The sequence below is a fragment of the Lepidochelys kempii genome, chromosome 5 (genome assembly GCF_965140265.1).
Source record: "Lepidochelys kempii isolate rLepKem1 chromosome 5, rLepKem1.hap2, whole genome shotgun sequence".
Taxonomy (NCBI): domain Eukaryota; kingdom Metazoa; phylum Chordata; order Testudines; family Cheloniidae; genus Lepidochelys; species Lepidochelys kempii.
Window position 1 is genome coordinate 122,558,638 of NC_133260.1, and position 19,009 is coordinate 122,577,646.

The 19,009-nt window shown below is 46.4% G+C and overlaps 1 protein-coding gene across 5 annotated transcripts in view; it reads right to left on the minus strand.

Annotated features, from left to right (window-relative positions):
• Positions 1–19,009, minus strand: part of PALM2AKAP2 (PALM2 and AKAP2 fusion) — a 503,398-nt gene that overhangs the window by 447,838 nt on the left and 36,551 nt on the right. For 4 of the 5 annotated variants that reach the window (XM_073345681.1, XM_073345678.1, XM_073345676.1 and 1 more), the window contains one exon: positions 10,613–10,799. The exons of the other annotated variant lie outside the window; for it this stretch is intronic. The gene's annotated coding sequence lies outside the window, so the exon portion shown is untranslated. The remainder of the gene's footprint in view (positions 1–10,612; positions 10,800–19,009) is intronic. 5 annotated transcript variants of the gene reach the window in all.

Here is a 19,009-nt window from a genome sequence, read left to right on the forward strand (position 1 = left end):
ACGAATGAGAAGTTTAATAGAAAATGAATTAAAAATCGTCTGAGTGCAGAAAGAACAGTTACTCACCTTCTCGTAACTGTTGTTCTTTGATATGTGTGGTTCGTGTCCATTCCAATCAGGTGTGTGTGCGAGCGCGTGCATGGCAGACGGAAGATTTTGCCCTAGCAGCATCCGTCAGGTTGGCCTGGGCGCCCCCTGGAGTTGCACCTTCATGGCACCCAATATAGCACCCTGCCGACCTGCTACCCCTTAGTTCCTTCTTGCTGGCTACTCCGAGAGTGGGGAAGGAGGGTGGGCATTGGAATGGACATGAGCAACACATCTCGAAGAATAACAGTTAAGAGAAGGTGAGTAGCCATTCTCTCTTCTTCAAGCGCTTGTTCATGTCAATTCCTATCAGGTGACTCCCAAGCCCAAGTTCCGGGGGTGGGGTGGGAGTTCAGATGTCCACTGACTGGAGCACTGCTCTACCAAAGGTTGCGTCATTTCTGGCCTACTGGGTGATGGCATAATGCAATGTAAAAGTATGTATTGAGGACCACGTTGCCACTCTGCATATTTCCTGGGTGGAAACATGTGCCAGGAACGCTGCTGAGGAAGCCTGCACCCTGGTGGAATGTGCTGTGAGTGATGAGGCAGGAACCTCTGCCAGGTTGGAGCATTCTCGGATGCAGGACGTGATCCATGATGAAATTTGTTGAGAGGAGACTGGAAGCTCTATCATCCTGTCTGCCACAGCCATGAATAACTGGATGGACTTCTGGAACAGTTTCATTCTCTTGATGTAGAAGGCTAGCACTCTGCGAACGTCCAGTGAGTGAAGCCTCTGCTCCCTGCCACTCAAGTGCAGCTTAGGAGAGAACACTGGAATAAGATATCCTGGTTGATGTGAAATTGGGAGACAACATTCAGGAGGAAAGCTGGGTGTGGCCTGAGCTGAATCTTGTCTTTAAAGAACACCTTGTAAGGGGGCTCTGATGGTAAAGCCTTGAGCATGATACTCTCCTGGCTGAGGTTATCGCTACCAGAAATGCCACCTTGTACAAGAGGTAGAGCAGACAGCAAGTCACCAGCGGTTTGAAGAGCAGCCCCATCAGTTTGGAAAGGACCAGAATAAGGTCCCAGGCTGGGACTGGTTGTCGAACGTGTGGGTATAGCCTGTCGAGACCTTTCAAGAAATGGCTGACCACAGGGTTGGCAAAGACCGACTGTCCCTCCGCTCCTGGATGGAAGGCGGAGATAGCAGCCAAGTGAACCTTTATTAATGACATGGACAGTCCCTGCTGCTTAATATGGAGAAGGTACTCCAGTATAAGTGGTATAGAGGCGAGCATCAGAAGTGGACAGTGTTGCGCCGACCAGATTGAAAATCTCTTCCATTTGGCCAGGTAGGTAGCCCTAGTGGAGGGTTTCCTACTGCCAAGGAGGCCTTGTCTAACTGAGTCTGAGCAGGAGAGCTCCACTGGGTTCAGCCATGGAGCTTCCATGCTGTGTGGTGCAACGACTCAAGGTTTGGGTGCTGGTGACGGCCGTGATCCTGAGTTATTAAGTCTGGGAAGAGCAGCAAGATGACTGGGGCTTCCATGGGCATTTCCAGGAGAGAGGTGTACCAGTGTTGGCGGGGCCAGGCTGAAGCTATCAGAATCACCAAAACTTCTTTCCTCCATATCTTGAGGAGCACCTTGTGAACGAGAGGGATGGGTGGGAATGCATATAAGAGATCCATCTCCCCATGGGGAGACTAACATGTCCGCAATGGAGCCTGAGCTGTGATTCAGGAAGGAGCAAAACTGCTGGCACTTCCTGTTGTGTCACGTAGCAAACAGGTCTATCTGGGGAAAACTCCACCATTGGAAGATGAAATTTGCGACATCCAGGCAAAGGAACCACTCGTGCCCATGGAATGACCTGCTGAGATAGTCCGCCAACTTGTCCTGAGGGCCTCCTGACACAAGGGAGGAGCATGCACCCCCCAGTTTGTTGATATGGAGCAGGGATTGGCGACCTTTGGCACGCGGCCCATCAGGGTAAGCCCCTGGCAAGCCGGGATGGTTTGTTTACCTGCAGCATCCACAGGTTCGGCCGATCGCGGCTCCCACTAGCTGCGGTTCGCCGTTCCAGGCCAATGGGGGCCACGGGAAGAGGTGGCCCAGCCCACGCCGTGGTGTTGTCTGTCATAACTGATACACATCTCCCTGTCAAGTGGGCTCAGAAAGTCTGTCATGCTAGGTGTACCACTCTTAGCTCTCTGATGTGGAGAGTGAGTTCCCTCTGAGACCATACGCTGTGTGTCCTGAGGTCTCGCAGATGTGCTCCCCAGCCCAAGGTTGATGCATCAGTCACTAGAGAGGGATGGCTGAGGACTGGTGAAGGTGAACCTTGTGCACACTACCTGCGGGTCGAGCCACCACTGGAGGGAGTCAAGGACCGGGCGAGGCAAAATCATGAGTCTGTCCAAACTGTCCCGAACTGGCCCATACACTGAGGCTAGCCATGACTGGAGCGGCTGGAGTCTGAGCCTGGCATGCTGCACCACATAGGTGCAAGTGGCCATGTGTCCCAGGAGTTTCAGGCAATCCCTTGCTGTGGTGGAGGGGAACTGCCTGAGATTTCGAATGAAGCTGCCCAAAGCCCAGAATCTGGCTTCCGGGAGGTATGCTCTGGCCTGTGTCGAGTCCAGCACTGCCCCTATGAACTCCATCTGCTGAACAGAGGACAGAGTTGATTTCCCCACATTCAGAATAAGGCCCAGTCCATTGAACATCGTTCTTATGAAGTCGACTTGTGCCTCCACTTGGGCTAGAGCAGCCCTTGATCAGCCAGTCGTCGAAGTACGGGAACACCTGTACCTGCCGCTTGCGCAGGAATGCCGCTACGACTGCCATGCATTTGGTAAATACTAGAGGAGCCGCTGACAGGCCAAACGGGAGGACTGTGAACTGGTAGTAGTAGTTGTTGTTCACCACAAACCTGAGGTATCCTCTGTGAGATGCTGTGATTGCTATATGAAAGTACGTGTCTCAAGTTGAGGGCGGCATACCAGTCCCCTGGATCCAGGGAAGGGATGATGGAGGCCAAAGAGACCGTGCAGAACTAGAGTTTCTTCATGAACCTGTTGAGCTCTCACAAGTCTAGGATGGGCCTGAGCCCGCCGCTGACTTTTGGTTTTAGGGAATACCAGGAATAGAAGTCCTTGCCCTTCAGCTCCCGAGAACCTCTTCCACTGCTCCCAGTGACAGGAGTGAGTGCACCTCCTGAATAAGAAGTTGTTCGTGAGAAGGGTCCCTAAAGAGGGACGAGGAAAAGAGATGGGGCGCGAGAGCCGAGAGTTGGAGGGAGTATCCCCCCTCTACTGTGCAGAGCAGCCATTGGTCCGATGTGATATGAAACCAAGCAAGGTAGAAAGGGGATAGTCGGGACGAGAAGGTAAGGCGGTTTGGATCCAGTCTGTGCACTGGTGTGCCATCCTCAAGCGCACCTTTAAAAGGCCTGCTTCTGGCCTGAAGACAGCTTAGTTGGCCAGAGGTCTGGCCTGAGGATGGGTGCAGTCTCTTCCTGCTGCTCCCACTCACTTCAGGCTGCAACCTCCTCCGGAACCAACCTGTCAATTCTGTGGTTGGTAGAACTGCGGAGGAGCTTGCAGCCTGAAGTGCTTCCGCTGAGTGGAAAGAGTATGGAGGCCAAGTGACTTGAAGGTGGCTCTTGAGTCTTTTAGGCTATGCAGCCTTTTATCTGTTTTCTCTCCAAAGAGAGCTGAACCCTCAAAGGGAAGGTCTTGAATAGTCTGCTGGACTAGAGCGGCCTGCAGTGAGGCTCGGGAAATAAGCTTGCCCTCGTCCACTGGAGCCCAAAACTCTACAAGGGAGTCCTGCGGCAAACTTAGCCATTGCTCCGCAAGTATTATAGGAGTATCTGCTTACAATGGCCTCCTCGTTCGAAATGCGGAGCTGCAAGCCGCCTGTGGAGTAGACCTTTCTCCCAAAAAGGAGAAGTCTTTTCGCCTCCCAATTCTTTGGAGAGGGTCCCTGGTAGCCCTAGCATTCGTGCTGGTTAGCAGCGTCCAGAACCAGGGAATCTGGTGGAGAATGGGTATATAAGTGCTTGTAGCCCCTCAATGGAACAAAATAGTGTCTTTCATTTCACTTACCCATGGGGGGGGAAATAAGGCTGGGGGTCTGCCACAAAGCCTTTGTGGTGTCAGAGATGTTTTTTATGAGGGCAGGACAATGTGTGCAGGCCTGGAGGGGGTGAGAATATCCACTATGGGATCTGCTTCCTTCGCAAACCCTGGGCAACCCACCGCAGCAATTGCTGCAGGACCCTGTTGTCTTCCAGGGCCGGGGCTACTGAAGTGCCCGCCACCACCCCATCTGGCGAAGAAATCAGCCCCGGAAGGACTGGCTTCTCCCTTTCGTCTTTGCCCAGGGGCTCCCGCAGTGCCTTGGGTTCCCGGGGTGTTGCTGTCGAGCCTGATGGTGCCATGACCTTTGGTGCAGGCACTATAGAAACCGGTGCCAGAAGAGTTGGTGTCAGAGTCAGGACCGCTGGTGACGGAGCTATCGATGCCAGTGTTGGTACCGATGCAGACGGCGTCATTGTAATTGGTACTGAGGGAGCTGACGTTGGTGCTATTAGCAGTGGTAATCCAGTGGTAATCTGGCACCAGAAAACGCCAGAGTAGCTCCTGACCCTGAAGCTACCAACACCACTCTGGAATGGGACTCCTGGCTTTGCCCTTGGTTTTGGTGGAAGGCCCAGGGTGTCCAGAAGGGCCACTGGGTCGGGTGTTGCCATTGCGCCGGGTAAGAGATCCCACCGTGATCTCGATCTCCTGCTCCTACTCCTGTCAGAGCGAACAGAGTCAGACTCTGACTACGAGGTCTCTGAGAAGGAGAACCAGAGAGGAGCTGTACTGCGAGGCACCGACAGTTTATGGCGTGGGCTAGGGGACCGGCATGGCTCCCGCACCTGGGCTGTTAGTGCTGAGGAGTGCTCTGGGGATGGTGAGTGCCGCGACATCATAGCAGGCTTCCCCCTTGACAGTGCCAGGGGACACTCTGGCACCGGTGATTCATCCCTTCTGGGAGGGAAAAACAGTGCTGTAAGGTGCAACAAGTCTTGGGCCGCCTGCAATGCCTCCAGAGTCAATGGCAGCTGCAGCTGTTGACTCCGTGGGCCCAGCGAGCGTTCAGATTCGACCGAACCACCACCAGGGTAGGAGTCAACATGACCCTAGGAAGTGAAGGGGCCAAGGTGGGTGGCCCAACTGGGGTCTCACAGTGGCTGGCTCCTTGGTCTTAATCAAGGGAGAGCAGCCCCTCTCCGGCTCCTTTTCTTTTGTGGCACTGGTGATTGTGACCAGTGCCTGCCTGCAGCCTGCCCGTGGGAGGAGCCATGACAGTGCCGAGAGTCTCGTGAATCCTTTCTTGGCACCGGTTCCCCTGTAGATGGTGCCGGGGCACCCCACACCGAGGAGGAGAAGGTGCTAGGTGCGGGATCCTCTGATCTGGGGTCTGACTGGGGCCGGAGCACAGCCTTCATAAGAAAGACCTTAAGATGTTGTTCTCTGTCTTTCAAAGTCCTAGGGAGAAACCCGCGACCAATCCTGCACCGGTCTTTCTGGTGACTCTCCCCTAAGCATGAGGAGTGCGGGTCACTTTTAGGTATGCGTTTACCACAGGCCTCACAAGTTTTAAAGCCCGGGGACCAGGGCATACCACGGCGCCAGGGCATTCGGGGCCCCCCCCCCCAAGAAAATCTACCTACTAAAATCTACACTACAATTACTAACTAACTCTAACAGTATGAAGAACAATAGACAATGGACACCGTGAATGGCGCTTGCCAAGGCAAGAGCTACGGGACATTCCAGTTAACTGTCACTGGCGGTAAGAAGGAACTGAAGGGGTGGCGGGTTGGCAGGGCTCTATATTGAGTGCCATGAAGGCGCAACTTCAGGCTGACCCAATGGATGCTGCTTTGGGAAAAATCTTCTGGCTGCTGTGCGCACGAACCTGTTTGGAATTGACATGAAGAGGCACTCAAAGAAGAACCATACCTGTGACTAGGGGGCTCTGAATTTTTGATCTATTCTTCTGCCACCAATAATCACAACTGCATTGGAGGGTTTTACTTAAAAAGGGGATGCAAGAATGCTACAAAGTCCAATCTTCTCAAAATGTATGGAAACTTTGTAAAAAGAACATGTGAAGCCTGGAACAAAAATAAAAATCGTAAAGCACAGAAAGAATTTTCCTCCTCCTGGCCTACCCACCCAAAGAATCGCTCAGAATGCAGTTTCATAACCTGGCATGAAAAAGGTTACGTTATAATGGGGTGCACTAGATTTTCCCATGGGATCTAGACATGGAAGACTGAAAATATTATTTAGGTCAAAGGGTTTGCTTGAAGAGTTACCTAATACTTTGCATGCATTTACTTGTGTGTTATGGGCCTGGCATACCTCCCACTGATGTCTATGAGAGAAGGATAGGGCCATATGTTTAGTTACAATTTCATGGTAACATGAAATTCTCTTTGCTAATTGGGCCACAGAGTATGTGGTGGGGTGTGGCAAGAGTCACTACAATCTTTTTGAGAGTCTTTTTCTTCCCTCTGTCTCCTAAACAAGACTAAATGATGAAACTGCTCCATTATTTGGGAATCAGATAGTTCTATCCGGGCAATTACTGAATTGGGGGTCCATGCAGAACCACACATCGACAGGGGAATGAACACAGGCATTGACCAGTGCATGGAGGAGCTACACCCATTTAAATACAGCATACTGCTCCTACACAGTCAGCCAGCAGATATGACGGGCACAGGCAGGAAGTTGAACTACGGCTCCACCTACTCCCACTGTCCCTGTGCTCCTAGTAGTGAGCATTTTGGTAACAGCTCTGTGTTCCCCAGTGCAATTCTGGCCAATCTTTATACGGGCTATAACAAAGGAATTAGGTGTGAACAGCTCCTTACTAAAGCTGGTTGGGAAAAGAGAGCTAGTTCAGTGGAAAATTTAGATAGAAACAAAAAAAACCACAACAACAAATTGAGGTTCATCAAAATTTTCCTCCTTCCTGGTCAGACTACACCTCCCAGGATCAACCATGGTCACTCTCTTCAATGAGGAGAGGTGATGGCAGTTGCATGGTGGAGGTGCATCATGGGAGCCTGACCCATAGAAGAGAATGGGAGAATGAGGCACCCAAATACTGTTCCCATGATGGCTTTTCAGAATCAAAATATTTTGGTATTTGGGGAGGGGGGAAGGTGGGCATTCACTTTTTTAACAAAATAAATATAGATACATTTTTTTTGAAAAGTGTCCCCTCTGAAGAAAATATGTTTGGTTGAAAACTCGATTTTCCATCAAAGAACAGTTTTGATGGAAAATTTTCAACCAGCCCTACCCTTTACTCCCTCACAAATGACCAGAGTAATTTCACATACTAAAGTAATGACCTATATAATAGAATTTTTAAAAGACTATGAGCCAAGCATAAGTTAACAAGTCTTAAACAAGTAGGACCAGGCTTACAGCTGGTTTAAATTGGTGTAGCTTTGCCAAGTTTTACCAGCTGAGGATCTGACCTGTAAATTTCTTTATTATTTTTATTACAGTAGGAAAAACAGCCACAAACATTTTCTTGAAATTTTCCCTTCCTTCCCCCACCACCTCCATCGCTAAGCTAGACATATGTCTGTTAAGTTTTAGGCTGGTTTTATGAACCAGTTACATGTTTTGGAGATGAAGGTTTTTATAGTGGAAAGGCTGACATAGTCTTAACTATATCGTTGCAAACACAACACTATATAGAAAAGGGAAAGTATGTCAAGAATAAGATATTTTCTTGCAGGAAGCATTGCTGGAGACCACGTTCCAGGTACTATTGAGCCATGTTTGGAACAACACCACTTTTTTCAAGAAGGGACTAAATACAACGTCCCCTAACCACATGTTACAATTTCAAACAAATATAGAGCTACTAATTAAGACCTTAGTCCAGGAAAACATCCCCACTCAGGAACTGCACTTAACAACATAATTAAGTCCTATAAAAGTCAATGGGACTTAATTGCTGTTCCTGGTTAGGGATGGATGTAATCTCCCCAGTAAGGCTGAAATGCTTTGCTGAATTAGGGCTGAAAAAACTCTGCATATGAGACTCATTAATTTCAGCAGAAATGTTATGAGTGGAGGGCTTGTCTGACCCAACCCAACATCCCACCTAAATATAATGCAGGGAATGATGACCTATTATAATTATATGCTAGGTGTTGTCCAGGCTTATATGAAGACACAAACCCAATCCTGAGATGCATACAAGTCTGAGGCCCTAATCCTCCAAATGTACCCACAAATAACTTTATATTATTCATTTATTACAAAGCAAATAACACCAAGACTCTGTGGATCTCCATGGTACCCTAGCACCTCTCCTGATCCCTGAGGGGAGATGTGATGGAATCTTCATACGTTTACTCAGCTTGAAGGCCAAAGGCTTTTATGGGACTGGCGCACTCGTTTTCATAAACCCCTGGGATTAGATGACCATATTTTTCCTCCACCATGGCCTTCTTAACACTTCCCCATTGGCCTTGAGGACGGTATGACTGGGCTCACTATGGACATTGTCCTTTAACACTTTTCAATAATTAAAACTAATTACCTAGCTCAATGGCTTTGCCTCTCTTACCCTCAGATTCCTATGGTTAAAAGAGTTCCCCTAAAACTTATTTACCATGCCTAGCATGTATTGTACTGGAGGTTTTTCCCTTTTGTTAAATTTACAGCCAAGTTGCAGACTTAGAACCAGTTTAACTTCTGGATTACCAAAGGGAAGAAATAATTCCAAAGTGAATTACAGTTTAGTTTACAATTCAGATCATGGAAAGCATCTGCGGTAGAAACCGCTTTACTTTAGGATTTTACTGTCCTCATTATTCTGCCTCTTTCTCCATGACAACTCCATGACATGGCTGACTAAAGAGTAGGGGAACTGCCACATTCTATGAATTATCCTTTCTGAACAACAAGGAAACTTTAGCATGTAAGTATTTATCATGGTACTAACAGGGCTGAATAAAAGACATAGTTCATAGCAGAGCAATAAAAACAAAACAGCTTATGGGGGGGGCGCTATTCTTAGCTATTGTGGTGAAGATGAGTGTGTTAGTGACAGATAGAATTGTTACAGGGTGTGAAAGCGTGTGTGTAGAGATGGTCTGTTAAGAAAACATTTATGAATTCCTTAAAGCAACACATTTGATCCACTCTCTACTTTATAGCACATATTTTATAACATCACTTTGTGATGCCAAATCATATTTCCCCTGGTCTGATTCTCAAAGTGAAAAAACTCTTTGTGAATAACAAATGTCTATTGAGTCGTATGACATCTGTTCAGTTGCATTTCCAATAGCAAAAGGCCCTTTTCTATTTGCTTAATAGCATCTAGCTACTGCTTTTTGTTTCTAATAAATAACATTTTGCACTGCTGATGTGCTTTCCAGCTCTGTATTTGAAAGTGTTTTGCAAACTTTAATGAATTAAGCTTCACAACACCCCTTTGAAGTAAGTTTAAAGTGTAGTGTCAGGAGACTGGAGGGCTCATGTGACTGGGAATGGGCTCCAGGTGAACTTCTGCAAAACATTCATTGACTTCAACGGGGGTCAGGATTTCACCCGTCATCTCTAAGTCATGACGCCCAAGGCAGTCATTAGCAATCCGAGATGCGATCGCCATTTGTTTGGTGAAACAAACTGGTGATGGTCTAATTTCCAGTGGGCAAATCACAAAGCACCCCCACTGCAACTGGGACATGTTTCCACTCTCAGCACAGCGTCCACGAATTGAAGGAGCTGGAGGCTGAACTAACCCCTCCCATGGAGAGCTGAGCGGACTGGGCATTTTGAGGCAACTAGCATTGCCATTGCTGATTGTGTACCCACTCTGTGGATAGATCAGGGAATCCATGGCTGTCACACAGCAACAGGTGAATGCTTTAAAAAAAATCCATTTATGAACGTATTTATTCGCTCGTCTTATACTCTGTGCTCACAGCATTATGAAGGTGGCAGGAGCAGTTATTCTGCTACATTTTGAAGCCAATGCTCAAAAAAGAATTGCTCTGTACGTTTGCACTTTATTTCTTCTGGGTACAAGCATTAAAAAAAAAACTTCCATAAAAAGGTTAACCCACAGAGCAGTTACTTTCTAGACACATAGCAAAATAAATGCTTGGGTAGATGGGTACTTTTGAATCTTTTAGACTCCAGAGGGATAATTTATATTATTGCATTCCTTTCATTTCATAAAAGGATTTGTGTTAAACAGAAGAGGCAGGATACAGATTTAAAATCATTAGGGACCCCACAAGGTCTAAAATATCTCAAATTATTGCAAACTTTTGCATGAGCCAATTACTGCGTGGAAGTAAACACTACCTAATGTGGGTTATTTTGAAACAAATTTGTAAGTAAACACTCATTTCCCCTTGTGCAAACTGCAGGACCTTAAGAAAAAAATATACTGAGCCCTTACTTACAAATAGCATTATTTCTTATTATGATGATGAAAACTACACCAACTCCCCCTCTACATCTCACCTTCATTTAGAGAACACTTTTTACTAATCAAATCTTCATGCTCTCTTGCTTTGTCCACTTTTAGTGGGATGAGCTAATTTCATTTTTCCTTCACTTGCATTACTGTTGATCTGGCAGCCAGTCCCATATAATCAAAGTGCAGAAGTGAAGCAGACAAGGGAATTGGCAGCTAGGTAGACTAGGTAGCCTGGGGGAAGAAGAGAGACAAGAGACTGGATTAGCAGTTTAACACAGGGGATATTCGTGTTATCTATGGAGGGCATTCTCTGTAACAGTTATGGAAATTAATAATACTGTCACTTAGCACGGCAATTAATTGCCTTCCACGCTAATATGAATTATAAGTAATAGGAACATTTGCTAATCAAGATTTGAATTAACGCCAGTATCTGCTATTTTAATTATAATCACAACCAATTTGTTTTATTTAAAATACATACAACTTTTCACCTCTCTATTTGCTTCTCCTCCGACCATTCTCTTCTTATCTAGCACAAACTCACCAAATTCCTCACTGTCCCTTCAGAAAATTCTTGCTACTATCAGTGCAAGAGCTTCTTCTGCAGCTCCACCCATCTGGAAGAGTCTCTTTAGACCCCACACTTACTGACTGTATTTTCAAATCCCATCTGGCAACCTTAATGCAGTGTGGCCACGTGGATAGGGCACTGGACTGGGACCCAGGATAAATTCTCTGTTCTGACACTGGGTGACCTTAGACAAGTCATTTCCCCTCCCAGTGCCTCAATTCTCACATCAATAAAATGGGGATACTAGCATTGACCTCCTTTGTAAAATTCAGAGAACAGCAAAATAAAGATTAAAGGCAGCGTTTTTAAAAGCACTCAGCACTGGCCTAACTCTGCTCTGTGAAATACCACCCTAAAAAAAAGAAGGAAGAATTGACTCATGAGGAAAAAGGAATAATAATATTTTAAAAGCTAATTTTTACAGTTTGATGAAATGAGGATTAAGGCAATTATAGTTACAGAGAGTTGGACTCTCTGATGGAAGTAGAGGTATGCTAGGAGAAACATTGCTTTGGCTAGTCAAAGGGGGTATAGTCAAGGATGAGGGAATGAAACTGCACGAAGGCAAATTTTGCCTGAAGAGCAAAAAATAAATAAAAAAGAAGTGTTCTGACAATGAAGCCTATTATTAGACTGTCTCCAGAAGGAAGTGGTGGAGATCTTGTCTGTATTCTGATACTATCATGGAAACTGGAGTGGAAAAGCACTTGACAAACATGCAGTGGGAAGTAGTCAAGATAATAGGCCTTTTCCAGCACTGAACCCCATGGGCCCAATTCTGCTGTCACTTGCCCTGGTGTAATTCCTTTCACCTCCATGTGTCTGCACCAGTGTAAAGATCAGAATTTTGCCTTCTGAGCCTATGTCTGTGCCAGGGGCCAGCTGCTGGCCTGCCCCCTGGCTAACCATGCTGCTAGGCAACCAAGGAGCCCAGCTGCATTGCCTTGGAGCTCAGGGTGGCCACAGCCCCTGGCTGGCTGCTGGTTTGGCAGCCTTGTTTATAAGCCTGGTCCCCCAGCAGTTCAGTGGCTGCTCAACGTGTACTGTGCCTCCTACACAGCAGTGCTTGCCCCGCTCTAGCCCTTGTTCCAGACCCTGCTTTCTGCTCATTTCTGACTTTGACCCCCTGCTCTGCATTATGCCTCTGGTTGACCCTCTGATTCTGGCATTTGGCAGAAGGCAGAAGGCACCCACTTTCACATTACAGTAAAAACAGTTGCAACAACACATAGGCTTCTGTCTCTCCGGTACTAATCCCGGGTTCACAACTCTGGTTTAACCCCTCTGCCTCTCTCATTTGGCTTTTGCCCCTCTGGTACTGATCCCTGGCTTGTCTCCTGGACACAGCTCTAATCGGTAGGCTGAACTCTCGCTCTCACCACTAGGCCTGACCATCCACAGCCAGGTCAGCAACTGTTTGCCCTAACAGACACTATATGCTAACTGACAGGTTTCAGAGTAGCAGCCATGTTAGTCTGTATTCGCAAAAAGAAAAGGAGGACTTGTGGCACCTTAGACACTAACAAATTTATTTGAGCAAAAGCTACAGCTCACTTCATTGGATGCATTAGAAGTGTGGGGTACTCATCTACTGATATATTTTTTGGTATTTTCAGTGTGGTAGGGTGTATGTAGCTGTGTTTCTGTTTCCTGAGCAGTGAACTTTTACAGTTGAGATTTCCAGTGCTGACTAGGGGATTTAGCCACACAAACCCTGACTTGTAATTTATGGGTGGGATTTTCAAAAGAGCCCAAATGACTTCAGAGTCCAAGTTGCATGAACTTTCAATGGAACTTGTGCTCCTAAGTCAGTTAGGCATTTTTCAGAGTTCTATCCCATGGGAGTGGTCAGCATTGACCATCTCAACCCTAGATTTCCAAGAAGCCTGTCTGCAGGAGCAGATGCCATTTTGTTGATTCCCTTAATCTAAAATGAGACATTAACATTGAAAGGATATAGGCCCAGATCCACAAAAGGACTGAGGCATTGTGATGCTTAACATTACAGCACCTAGAAAAATCACTGAGACACCACTGAATTAATCCGATGAAGTGAGCTGTAGCTCACGAAAGCTTATGCTCAAATAAATTTGTTAGTCTCTAAGGTGCCACAAGTCCTCCTCTTTTTTTTTTTTTTTTTTTTTGAGACACCACAGAGATCCACAAAACTGAAGTTAGGCACCTAGGCTCCCTATACAATGAAAGAGGAGAGATAGGTGCCTAAGAATGAGATTCACAAAAGCCAGCATGCTAGGTGCCTCCCCGTCTAAGCTAGGCAATGAAAAAATCTGAGGAGAGGTGTGTGTCTGAAGCCCTGTCCTCTCACAGATAAGTGCCTAAATCCAGAATGCAGGGATGCACTTATCTCAATTTGCAAACCTTAATTGGGAGCCTTCCCCTAGAGTCAGGTGGCTTAAGCATCTAAGATGTTTCTGGTGAGAAAGAATTTGGAAATTCTGAAAATTAAAAGCAAACAATCCAGTAGCAGTCTTAGGCTTTGTCTACACTATGCACCTTTTGGTGACACAGCTGTGCTGCTACAGCCGGCCTGCTAAAAGGCACGCAGCCACGTAGGTGCTCTCTCTCAGCAGGAGAGAGCTCTCCTGCTGACAAAAGACTTCCACCCCCAACGAGCAGTGATAGCTTTTTCGGCAGGAGATTTCTACTGATGACAAAGCATGTTCACACCGATGCTTTTCATTGGCAAAACTTCTGTGGTTTGGGGGGGGGTTGTTTTGACATTTTGTCATTCAGGTTCCAGTGTAGACAAAGCTTTAGAGTCTTAGGGACCAGGTCAACTGACTAAGGCTTGGGCTATGGGGCTAAAAATAGCAGATGTTGTTTGAGAAGAGGCAGTGCAAACTTCCTCACCATTGACCTTAGGGTTAATATCACCAGGAAGTGGGGAGGGTCTCAGAGCCCAGGTTCCAGCCTGAGTGGGAACATCTACTCTGCTATTTTTAGCCCTGGAGTGAGAGCCCTCCAGGTGAATGATGAGGAAGTTTGCACTGCCTCTTCCCAAACTACACCTTGTTTTAGGATAAATGAAGGACTTCATTATCCAGGGCTGTCAAGTCAGCACCTTCCATGAGCACAAAATTCACATACAGGAAGAGAATGAACAGCTGGTACGAGACCATAGGGCTTCTAGGGCAAGATTCTCCAAAAGATTTCAGCACCCAACAGCTCCTATTTAGACAGCTAAATAAGTGGCCAGAGGTTTGAGAGAGTCCAGAACAGAAGGTGCCTTAGGAGCTGTGCTCTATAAAGATCTGGCCCTTTGTTTTTATTGTTGTTCTGGCATCTTCTTATGTATATGTTGCCACACCCCTCACTGCCAGTTCTGTTTACAACTCAGTAAAGTTCTACTGGACTTTTAAGGGCTTATCTTCATGGTGTGGCAATGGGCACCAGAGGGGTGTTAATGCGCACCAACAATTGTGCACTAACTGACCCATGTGGACCCCTGCGCCATGCACTAGAGGTTATCTAGGGCACGGTGAAACAGTACTACAGTAACTTGAGCTAAGGAATTTTTAGTGCATGCCAGCAAGTTCTAAACCGACCATGTAATGCAGAACACATTGGTGTGTGTTAGAATTCACACCTATCTGGTGAGCATTGCTTGTATCATGTAAACAAGCGCTAAGTCAATTTCTCTACACCTCCCTTCCCCCCAGCCTCCAGTTACTTTTCTCTGCATAATGCAGGAAAAGCTTCCAGGGAAAAAAGGTCACATCAATTCCTTGAAATGCTTCCTGCTTCCATGGAATGCAGAATACTGCACACTCGCAATTATACTGGGTCACTGTGGGTTCAGGGGAACTGAAGGATGTACAATACTATATCTGGAAATATCATGGACCAGTTGATTTGCCTGCTTGAAGGAGCAGCCACCTGTGGAGTGAACATGGAATTCAACTTGAAAATTGGAGCAGTTAGGCAAAGAAAATGTGGCTTCCCCCCCTATTTTTAAAACCCAACTTACTGGCTCAAGAGTTACAGACTATAGAAAAATCTACCCTGTTCTCTGTTGATAAATTTAACTTTTCTTTCCTCTGTCCTGGAATGCTCAGTGGAGCTTGGTACCTTCCATCCTTTAACTCTAGCAGAAACCCTCCTGAAAGCCTGAGAGGGAAAACCTAGTTTCCAACCCTGCTTAAGCACTGATTTTAAAGATACCCATTTTTAAAGCAATACCAAAACAAAGAATTTAGAAAAGTGAAGCAACAGGGAGTGTTTCACAAGGTAGCCAAGATCTTAGGGCTATCATTTGTCAGGATTACTTGAGAAAATGTAAACCCCATGTTTCCAGGCACCTGTGAGGCTTGTTTCATGAGTGCGTGCTAGGAAGTGGTCTCTTTCCCCTGAGACAAATAAAAAGATTGTTGGGAGATCCATCATTTAGCAGCTGTAGGCCAAAGACTCAGGCTTCAGAAGTAGACTATGAATTCTAAGGGTACATCCAATGGGGAAGCTACACAAAGCTGCGTAGCAACATTTACACAAAATGGCACTTTCAGAGGATAGATCCCCTTCCTGTCTGGACCCCTTTTCTTTTACTACTATTCTTACATTATATTACATTACTACCACTGCTTCATTTGGAGAGGCAAGAGAGTAAGAGGAGAGAGTTGGCCACCCTACTGAAGAGCTGCTGTCAGTGTTGGAGGGGAAGGGAAGGCGATGGTGCCCTGATCGTCTCTGCTCTGAAGAACTAGAGCCTGATATGGAAGAGAAAGCTGGTGCCTCTCTACAAAGAGCTGCTGTCTTTAGAGAAGGTAGAGGGCCACACTCATCGACCCACGTCATGAGGGAGCTGGGGCCACCACTGCTTCTGAAGTAGGCTGAATCCCGTTTGATCAAGTGGAGTGCCCCAGGGGTCGGTCCTGGGGCCGGTTTTGTTCAATATCTTCATAAATGATCTGGAGGATGGTGTGGATTGCACTCTCAGCAAATTTGCGGATGATACTAAACTGGGAGGAGTGGTAGATACGCTGGAGGGGAGGGATAGGATACAGAAGGACCTAGACAAATTGGAGGATTGGGCCAAAAGAAATCTGATGAGGTTCAATAAGGATAAGTGCAGGGTCCTGCACTTAGGATGGAAGAATCCAATGCACAGCTACAGACTAGGGACCGAATGGCTAGGCAGCAGTTCTGCGGAAAAGGACCTAGGGGTGACAGTGGACGAGAAGCTGGATATGAGTCAGCAGTGTGCCCTTGTTGCCAAGAAGGCCAATGGCATTTTGGGATGTATAAGTAGGGGCATAGCGAGCAGATCGAGGGACGTGATCGTTCCCCTCTATTCGACATTGGTGAGGCCTCATCTGGAGTACTGTGTCCAGTTTTGGGCCCCACACTACAAGAAGGATATGGATAAATTGGAGAGAGTCCAGCGAAGGGCAACAAAAATGATTAGGGGTCTAGAACACATGACTTATGAGGAGAGGCTGAGGGAGCTGGGATTGTTTAGCCTGCAGAAGAGAAGAATGAGGGGGGATTTGATAGCTGCTTTCAACTACCTGAAAGGGGGTTCCAAAGAGGATGGCTCTAGACTGTTCTCAATGGTAGCAAATGACAGAACGAGGAGTAATGGTCTCAAGTTGCAGTGGGGGAGGTTTAGATTGGATATTAGGAAAAACTTTTTCACTATGAGGGTGGTGAAACACTGGAATGCGTTACCTAGGGAGGTGGTAGAATCTCCTTCCTTAGAGGTTTTTAAGGTCAGGCTTGACAAAGCCCTGGCTGGGATGATTTAACTGGGAATTGGTCCTGCTTCGAGCAGGGGATTGGACTAGATGACCTTCTGGGGTCCCTTCCAACCCTGATATTCTATGATTCTATGATCAACTAGCAGAAACCACTCCCATACACAGGGAGGTGTAAACACGAGGAGACAGAGACAGCCCTATCCTCCCCACTCCCTTTAAGTGCTTTTGGGATGGCTGACATCAGGGCTGGCACATCGGGAATGGAACTGGGGGAACCTCCAGAGCTAAAAGTGCAAGTCTCTCCATCTTGTGCTGGAGTCAAGCTTTGTAGCTGGGGGCTGTAGCAAGACTCAGAGTCCCTCATGGATGGGGCTGAAAGGGGGACACACAACACACTGGCCTGCGGGTACACTAGAACTACTGCCAGCAGACAAAAGGCAAGGACAGGGTAGGCATCCTCTGGAAGGTCACTGCCACCACTGATGAATAGCACTGGCTGTCACCATGTGATAGCCCTTGCTATCCAAAGGGTGAAAGTTTCATCAGCAATCCTTTCTTTCCCAGAGATCCTACCACCATCAGAGTGTGGTGGAGGTAGCTGGGGCCTGCCACAGAGAGGGACACATCCAGAGAAGGTGCAGGGCCTTTGGGGAATCACAGTGGGTAGCATGGAGGAAGGGGAACTCCATGCGTATAGAATCATAGAATATCAGGGTCGGAAGGGACCCCTGAAGGTCATCTAGTCCAACCCCCTGCTCGAAGCAGGACCAATTCCCAGTTAAATCATCCCAGCCAGGGCTTTGTCAAGCCTGACCTTAAAAACCTCTAAGGAAGGAGATTCTACCACCTCCCTAGGTAACGCATTCCAGTGTTTCACCACCCTCTTAGTGAAAAAGTTTTTCCTAATATCCAATCTAAACCTCCCCCACTGCAAAAAAGCGTTTAGCTCAGACGCTTTTTTGACCACCTGTGTTTCTGAGGTTTGTCCTTCGCTGCACGCTCTCTTCAGCTCAAGGTTTGCTTTGGCAACTTGGCTTTCACAGCTACTGCCCAAGGTTTACCAGATCTGTAGGAAAACTAAGAAGTGTGCCTTCAGCACGGTCAACCTGGCACCTTTCGCAGGCAGTGAATTCACTTTAAAACCCAGCACCCCGAGACGTGTATAATGAATATATCGCTCTGTGTTGAAACAGGCCACTGATTAAATATAGTGCTATATAAAATGCATACATTTGAAAGATTATGTAGCTGAGCCTAGTTCATGACTTCAAATATTTTCCACGTGTTATCACCAATTTCAGTCACATAAAATTAGTTTCTCTTTTAAAAGGATGTAGTTCTTTTTTTAGTGAGCTAAAAATATTTTTTTCTTCTTCCCATAGGAGTTAAATCCGGGAAGTTTTTTTCAGTATTTAGGCACACAGAGTATAGGAAGCACAATAAGAGTAACTGTAGTTAGAGTGGACTTAATACTCCAATGTGGGTGCCTACATAAGGCATATGTATCTCATAAAGATTCTCACAAACCCACATAACCTTCTTGGCACCATTCCTACACTTAGAAAGTACACAAGGCTGGATGGCTTTCTAAAAAATCTGCTCTAGCTCAAACAGACGTTACAGGTTTGATGCAGATATTATGTGCCATGCAAGAAGGTCAGACTAGATGATCAGAACGGTCCCTTCTGGCCTTAACATCTACAGGATTATGAGTAGCAAAGTTTCTGGTGATTTCACTAGGAGATGAATTAGACCTGTTAGATGCCTACATGCCAATGGATTGCCAAATATGGCAATTGTATGACCTATTAAGGTGGCCAAATTTAAAGATCGGAACTCCCTACATGCTGCTCTACTATTAAGCTCAAAAAGTTTAAAAAAAATAAAAAGTCAAATTTTTGATTTAGTTGAGAATTCACATCAGAAACAAAAGTCAAATTAAAGTGTTTCTAATGTTGGGCATTTCCTTCTGCGTACTACTGCTTATAGTGTGTAGTAAACTTTTTATTAATGGTTGAAATGCACCGGTCAGAAACCGTCGAGCATACGTGCAATATTTATAAAAAGGACATTAAGGCGCAATTCTCGTCTGAAAACAGAATGGGGAATCAGGAATATTAGGTCTCAAAGATTTCTGGATCAGACAGACATCT